Source organism: Cuculus canorus, chromosome 2 (genome assembly GCF_017976375.1).
Source record: "Cuculus canorus isolate bCucCan1 chromosome 2, bCucCan1.pri, whole genome shotgun sequence".
Lineage (NCBI taxonomy): Eukaryota > Metazoa > Chordata > Aves > Cuculiformes > Cuculidae > Cuculus > Cuculus canorus.
In genome coordinates this window covers 156,695,102-156,703,691 of record NC_071402.1, presented here as the reverse complement: position 1 = coordinate 156,703,691, position 8,590 = coordinate 156,695,102, and positions in this window count along the sequence as shown.

The following is an 8,590-nucleotide window of genomic DNA, read 5'->3' as shown; positions in this document are numbered from 1 at the left end:
GCTCTTGTCATGATATTTTTTCTCTCATTTTGAAATTACAGAAGTGCAAACAGGAAGTTTTTGGTATTCCCTTCCAATTTTGTTTTTTTTTTCCTTTTTTTGTTTAACAGTATTGTGCAGAATAGTCAACAAGAACTTGGCTTTGCTTGTGTTACAAAATTTACTGTGAGTTTCAGAGAGAATACAATCAGAATATCACAGTTTGCTGATGTATTTTTTGTTAAATGGGATTCTGAATCAGTGTAATGGTACTATTTAAAAATATTCGAGAGCTCCAGTGCTCTTAGCAAATAAAATTTGCTTGGAGCTGTTCTGCTTTGTAACTTTCTGTGCTCAGGGACCATTGAAAGACATTGTCATCCCTGAACTTCTCAGGTACAGAGGGTCCAATGAACACAATGATTTATTCTGTGTGCTGTGGCTCTGTCCTAGCACAACTGCTTGTTGTTATGTCCTTATGCCTTTATTTTGGTGGTCTATCAATTTCAGATGCCTTTTCTCTTCGTTGCGTCTCTGAGTTTAATAATCTAGGCCTTTTCATCAGACGTTAACAAGTTTATAACATTGTCATTTACAATATTACGCGTATGATCTTAAGTGGAGATACCACATGCTGTTATTTTTGGCTAAAGCTGCAGTTTTATACTTCAGCTCTGGAGAATGTCAGGGGCTTTCACAGTTCTCACTCCTACTTTACCCAAAGGGCAACTGCAACACGGCTTAGTTTATTTGTTATAGTAGCAATCGTTTTGGCACACACTGGCACTGGCACTGAAAGCAGGCTAATGTCACCAGAGGCCGTTTCCTACACACTGCACTGGAGTTGCTCAAAAATCTCAGCTGGAAGACAGCCTGCTGAGGCCTGGGATCATAAAGGGCTTCTCGTGTGTAAATGACACCGATCTTGATGCCAGAACAAGTAGTTAAACCCTCTTCAAGCCCAGAAACAGCATGGAGAAAAAGCCCAGAAAATTACATTTGATTTTACAATTATTACTTTTTTTTCCACCAGCCCATGGCCTGTTCACAGACGCCAATGGTTATGATCCATGTATAGCAAAGGAGGGGATTAAAGAAAAAATCTCTATTGTTACAATTGCAAGCAGAAGCATCATCTGAATTGACAATTTGTTCCAAAAATAAAGGTCATGCACTGGTAAACAGTAGGTAAGCAAATCTAAGCATAAAATGTTTCTCAACATGAAGAAGAACCAAGTACTTGTACATTTACTGTAAGACCATGGGTAGCGGCTTCACTTTGATTTTGATCACAAACTGAAGTTACTCATGATATAAATTCTCTTCTCTTAAACATTTCTATATGTTGAATGTTTTCTGGTGAAGATAATACATATTAAATGCCATTAAAACGCACAGCAAAGCAGAACTTCGTACTAGTCAGAGTTTCACTGGGGTGCCACGGAGTTAAGAATCTATGATAAAAAAAGTTCTAGTTCAGCCTCTTTATATTTAATTTTGGATTTGTGATTAATATTGCATGTGAGACACAACATACTGGCATGGCAGTTTGTAACTGTTCACCTTTGTTGTAGAAAAGATGCTAGGAAATATTACATCAGAATCCCATTGTTCTATTGCACAGAATTCAGATCTGTAGAGTTAGGGAGAAAAAAATCATTTGAATTGTTTAGCATGCAAGAAGTCAGAGAGTTGGAGGAGGAAATTTTACAACTCTGGACCAAGGGTGGTAGTGATGCGACTTTCACAAATGTCTGTAGTGGAATGAAGGACCAGAGGAGGTTTCTCTGAGTGGCTGAACCCAACACATTATGTCCTACAAAGCCTTTCAGGAACTTTTGTTGATGGAGGAACATGTTCCCATCCCACAGATTCAGAGCACAGAAAGGCCTCAGGGGATTGCAGTTGTCCCATAGTGCTATTAAAAGCCCCCAAATGCATTAACATCAAATTTATGTCCTTTTTTAATAGTTCAAAAAATGTATCCAAAGCTTACCCTCTCCCTCAGTGGCTTATATTATGTTACGTGATTAAAAGTCAATCACCATAAACACCGAGGTTTAGTAAGGACCAAATGGACAGTGACTGTGGACACGACATTGGAATTTAGACACAGTTGGATCCAAGAGCCCAGTGGATGTGAGGCTGACAGTGCCATGTTCAGTATATAATACAAACAGGCATACACACCACCCCCCCCCCATCTCTCCAGTTGCTTCAGATCTATGGACTCTCCAGTAGCTCATTTTCTGATCCTCTGGTCCCTCCAGTATTTAGCCCAGGGCCATGATCTCTCCCATTCTGGGCTCCCAGACCTCTTAACCTTCTCACTAGCTAGTCTGGTCTGAAGCTCACTGACAAATTAGATATACTTATGTGCACACACATGCACAGGACCGCAGTTTCTTAGGGAGACACATACCTTGGTCTCTCCAATTCCTGACCCCAGAGATACACGAGCCCTGGGACCCATGGCCCCTTCTCCAGCTGTTGGCACTCAAAAACCATACACACACACACATATGCAGTGTAGGAAGCTCCCTGATCCAGGAAAATATTTGGAAAAGCATTTTAATAAAGAGACAGGACAGACTGAGCTGAGCAAACACAGAGTATGACCAGCCCTGGTTTATCTATATTCGACTGCCTTTTTGTCCTTATCTCTGCTTTCTCACACTTGCTCCGCCCCAAGCCACATTGATTGGTCCTTCACCCAAATATCCCATAAGTCTCACACACTGTTGTAATTCCCGTAAAAATATCTCATAGAAAGTTTTATACAATCCTCAAATGCTCCTCCCTTGTTATGAGTCCTGTTCCTGTGAAGACAGTAAACCCGCAGGTTTCAAGGCCAACTGGGAAGCATTTCTTTGGCCAAGCTGAGCAATCTTTGATCTTAGTGGGTCTCAGCCGTGACTGTGGGCTGACCACTCTCCTTGGGTAGCGACTTAGCCAGAGTACTCCACTAGCACTAATTATGTTATCAGGGTTCCTCCACCTATTTTAGTTCCTCAGTTCCTTGACGAGCCTTTGTATTTATAGTGATTAGATCTTAATCATGTATGCTAATGGATTAGGGAAACATCCTGCCTGCTGCCTAGTTTATTGCTCTTCTGGCGGGCCCTTGCACAGCATCTTAGCATGATTTGCCCATCTGCTGATCTGAATATGTCATGCTGTGTTACTTCCCATTGGCCAGGCCACATTAAGCTCCCAAAGTCTGGAGAACTCTGTCTGGCCAAAATCCCACCGTGCTCTCTTCCTTTCAGCCACTCTGTGTTAATTACCTGCTTCTCCTCACACACATCTGTGAAGATTTTGAGATTCTATAATCTCTTCCTAATATACAACTTCTGTCTCATTTGTTATTGCTCGTCTTTCTCTTTGGCTCCTTCCCTCTAAATTAGACACTAGTCTTTCTTCCAGGTTTCCTTATCATTCTCTTTGAGTTAAAGATGTATGATGCCTGCAACTCTTCCCTGTTCATGCCCCTGCTCAAAACTCCTTTTTCCCTGGAAAACTCACCAAAACAGCTGGTAAAACATCTTTTCCACCCAGCTGTGACACATAAGGACAAGAATAAAGAGATCAGTGAAAAAACAGCATTGTCTCTGCTCAAGCAGATATTCTAGATTTTGCAGATAGGTTTTAAAGCAAAGAAATCAATTTTGAGGCAGGGTCTACATGAAACATTTTCCCTTTCGCAAACCTGATAACAAACGTGGGTACATAATCTCTTCTTCCAGATTCGTTCCAGACACAGAATCTGCCCAACCCTTCTACTGCCCTGAGGACCAACCAAAATTAGGGCAAGGCAAAGAAAAACCTCCACCTCCAAGAGTTGTGTATCATAAAGTTTAGCAGTACCCCAACAGGCATTCACCAAAGCTAATACTTTGAAGACCACAATAAGAAAAGATTGCCCAATTTCTCTCTCTATTTTACCAGCCATTGTAGAGCATACTTTTTCTGTACTCTTAGATGGTTTACTAGAACAGGGACTAAGTTTGACGTGAAAATGGTACAACTAAACTGAAGTCAGAGGATTTACGCATTCTAAAGACCTGGCCCTGCTTTTCACCTTGGCCTCTAAAGCATGCTGATTTAACTTAACCCAAGGCCAGGAACTAGAATAAAAAACAACAAATCATGCCTGGATACATTTGTGCTTGTGACCTACGCCTGTCCGAACAGGAGCTGGACAGGACAAAGCACAATGCACTTCCTTACTTTTATTGCTTTCATTTACTTCATGTTATGCCAAAGAAGGTTGATTTAGGAAGTTCTAGTAATTAACTGCTGATGTTTTTGACTGCTATTCCCAAGAGACTTACAATGACTTGTAATGCTTCTTCTGTAGGAAACCCTTTCTGGAATGATTGTAGATAATATGTAATCTCTGTATGGCTTTATTCACTTGATTATTTTTTTAAGTGAGCAATATAATCTTACTTTAAGCAAAAGTCACCTGTTCCCGGCATTCCAGATACCTCATAAACCACCCTTGTCCTCTCTTGCCATACTCACGTTTTGCTATCAAGGTCCACAAAAGAAATAGGCTTCAAAATTCAGTTACATATTAGACATAGGATATGTAAAACGGACAAAACAAGCTACTAGAGAGTAAAAATTAATGCTGTCTTTATGCTGTGAAATATGGAGTATCTTTCATGGCTCTTAGCAGCTGAGAAATCTCAAGAGGACAAAGCACAGGAGCAATGTGTATTTGGAGAGCATAATGTGTTAGAAGAAATTAAACCTAGGCTGGTTCAATTAGAGACTAAATGCTCCTAACACAGTCCCATGGCTGTTTAGTCTCTCACCTTTTAAGACGCTATTTTGAACCCACTGTTCCACTAAAAATTAGAAGATACCTTAAAACCTAACAAACTCCAACCACTGTTACAAAAAATAATAATTATAACTCTAATATCTCTTTCTGTGCCATTCCCATGGCATGCAGCCATTGGACACATTTTCTCTCTTAGATGACTGAACAGTTGGGTATCTATAGCTATATTTCATACTGTAAAAATAAAGCCTGACATTCAGATTTTTACCTACTATCTTTTTCTGCCACTGATACTGAAAACTTCTGAAAAATAACACCAGTAACAGCAGAGCAGATTCTAATGTGTGTTGTATTTTTCAGGTTTGCAAATTGTAATCATGACTTTAATGAAACTGGATTGCTCCTTTCAGAACTGACCTGACCGAGAGAGACTCAGGAAGGATATTGTGCGTGATAGGAATCCAGCCCTGAGAAGGATGTCAGTCATAATAAGACTGTTCTGTATTGAAGTTCTCATAAAAGACTGCCTTCTTCACACGCCATTGCAAAGCATTACTTATTTGTCACACTATCTAGGACTGACATTTACCAGCTGCGACTTGCTATTGAGATATTTTTCCCTTTTATTTCTATTAAACCAAATAAAAACAACATACGACAGCAGATTTGAAATCATACCAACAATGTATTACAGACACTTGAAAACAGGAATACAGAGATGTGTCATAGGCAATAAGACATAAAGGCACAAACCGCAAATCTTTTTCTCAGCCAAAATGCAATAGCGTGCAAGATGGTTATCTTCCATGGGAGATAAATAAAAATATGGAACGCACAGTAGCCAGCTGATTTATGCCTTTGTTATATTTTTCTCCTAAATGTAATGTTCAATAAAGTAAATGAACTAAAGGCCTAAAAGAGTATCACAAAGAAGACAAAAATCAGAATAATATAAAAATCAATGACTCATGATGTGATGTACCTCTAAAACAAAATAATTTGTAGCCCTTTCCATGTTCAAAGTTTAAAGTGGATTTTTATTTAACTTGATTTAGTAGAATTAATTTACTGTTTCACCTTCCACTCCCATTCATGATGATGCCTTTTTAATGTTCAGGATTTGACACCTACCAAAACTTCACTGATGACCCATGTCATATACACAGCTGATTGAGTGGCTACTTCGTGACTGTGATCTTCAGCTTGCGTTTCAACTTCTCTTTGGAAGTAACCTTGCAGAAACCAAGTTGTCCTCAAGAGAACTGTGCCACACAGATCTGTACAGGTGAAGATCGTGGACCACTCCCTTCCTAGAACCAGAAGTTATGTTTTTCCATGCTCCCCGCAGCAATTATCCAGAATTCAAGGTCTGGAGACCTTGGCTTATATCCACAACACTTACCAAACCAAACATATCTCAGCAAAAGGTATGTTTGTGGAATGTAACTTTTAACCTCCTATTCTTTGTGTATCTTATGGAGAGGAGCTGAGCAGTTTTATTCTTTTTTTGATTACACATTCTCTGCTAGTGTTTTGTCAATTAATAAATATTTGCTGAATTCCAGTGCAAGGAGCATTTTTACAAATGCCCAGAATACTTCTTAGATTAATTTGGAAGTCCTTGCCAAATGATAAGATAATGATAAGAAAATAAGCAGAACACACATGCAAGTTACAGATATCTTGGGTGTTTTATCAGAATTTATGATTGTGACACAGTCTTAGTGCTGTTATTAAAGAAATCTATGCTTACAAAATATCATGTCCAGGACACCTGCCAGGTTTCAGCTCTCATATGCCTCATGTGTGCCCACGCGAGCAACCGTATTTTATCAGCATCTCCTCCTCCAAACGCTGGCCAAGTCCTGCTGCTCAGTCCTGTGGTGTCTTTCACAAAGAGATGTTTCTCTATCTCACAGATAAAAGCCATGAAATGGAAGACAGAAGTAAGAACAGTGCAGGAGCCAAGAGGAATCTTCAATCCATGATCTCATTTACTTGTTTTGTCAAGTATATGGGTATATAAAAATGCATTCTTCTTTCTTTGATTTTAGCATTCACACACAGTGGGATTCATTTGAACGAGTCATCCTGGCCTCCAGATAGTGTGTATAACCAGCAGAGATCCAGCAAGGGAAGTGAAAAATGTAATTCACTTAAAAGGCACCTAAAACATGTCAGGTGGCTCATGCCCATAGTGTGCCTATTTCTCATCAATGGCTTTAAGATAGTCCTTTACATGGACATATCTGCCCTGTGGATACCTCTGACTAGATTAGATGGATCTTACTCGAGGTTCACAAAAAACACTAAACTTCTAACAGCAGGAAGACACCTGAACAGAATAACTATTGCTGAGTCTAGTTGACAATGTTGGAAGCTTCTGGTTTTGGACGATGACATTCAGACACTTGAGAGACCTTAATTTTGAGATTGTGAATGCTCAGTACTTCCCACACCTTTATAGGCATTGGTACATCAAGCAAACAGATTGTGTTACAAACATCTCCTGCAATGCATGGATCTACAATGCAGACATGTTGCATCTGAATCCATCAGTCTTGTTGCATCTCAGGCAACTAGCCTCCACAAAAGAGAGGGTTTTTAAGTCCAGCTTAATGACTGTATTAATGTCACACTGTCGCTTCCAGGTTTACTACCTCTGAGTAGCTGAATCTCATCTGCATAGGACCACCTCATATCAAGCCACATACAGCCAACTCATTATACTCTAGTTTTTCATAAGTGATATCAGGTTCCTGTAATGGGCCTTGAAAATTGAGGCACTCAGATCCATGAGTTGCCATAAGATGTTTCAGTCTGTGAAGGCCAAGGGTATGCTATGTAAAGAATGCTATGAGTATCACATAATGTGTACAGTGCCATGGAAACCACAAACTAACTGAAACTTACCTTGATGCCTAGAGGTCAAAGAAATAATACTCTAGTTGAAGGGTCTGGCAAAAGCCTCATTGCTATCAACTCTCCTGAATAGTGGAGTTGTACCTCTAAGCCCACTTCCATGAAGTGTCAAATGTTACAGTTTACCATAATTCCTTCAAGAAAAAGAGAAATAAAAAAAAGACTCACAGCAAGTGAAACTTGAAATCCTGGACTACTGATAAATACTTATCTTAGAAAAAAGTCACTTTGCACACTTGAGAGAGTTGTTTTTCTTCTTAAAATCAGTGCCGGTTTCCATGTTGAGATAGAGAACAGCTATTGTTAATGAGGGACATCACAAACATAGGTTGTTTTCCACTGTAACCACAGCCCCTCCCCACTCTGGGTAAAATAACAAATAAAATATCTAACTGAAAATGCCCTTTTTCCTTCTCTAGTTTTATAAAAAAATCTGCTAAGCATTAACTGCTTCCTTATTTCAGAGATAATGCTGGATTTATTATGTTTTAGCCAATGAAAACAATTAAATGAAGAGTGCTAGTATGTACACTGTTCTCACTGCTCTTATGCAGCAGACTGCACCTTAGATCATGCGGACATGCAAGAGTAATAATTTTCTTTCCATGAAGAAAATTATTTTTCCATGTTTCCTACATAATCTTACTAAAGAACAGAAATTGATTCTTAAGATTTAAGTTTCTAGAAGCATGAACTGAAGGGACAAATTATTACTAGACAAACTTTGGTGTGGCGTCACCTTTTATCACCTACTCCACAATCATAGAATCGTCATCATAGAATGGTTTGGGTTGGAACAGACCTTAAAGTTTGTCCAGTTCCAACCCCTCTGCCACGGGCAGGAACACCTCCAGGAATGGGGCATCCACAGTTCCACTGGGCAACCTGTTCCAGTGC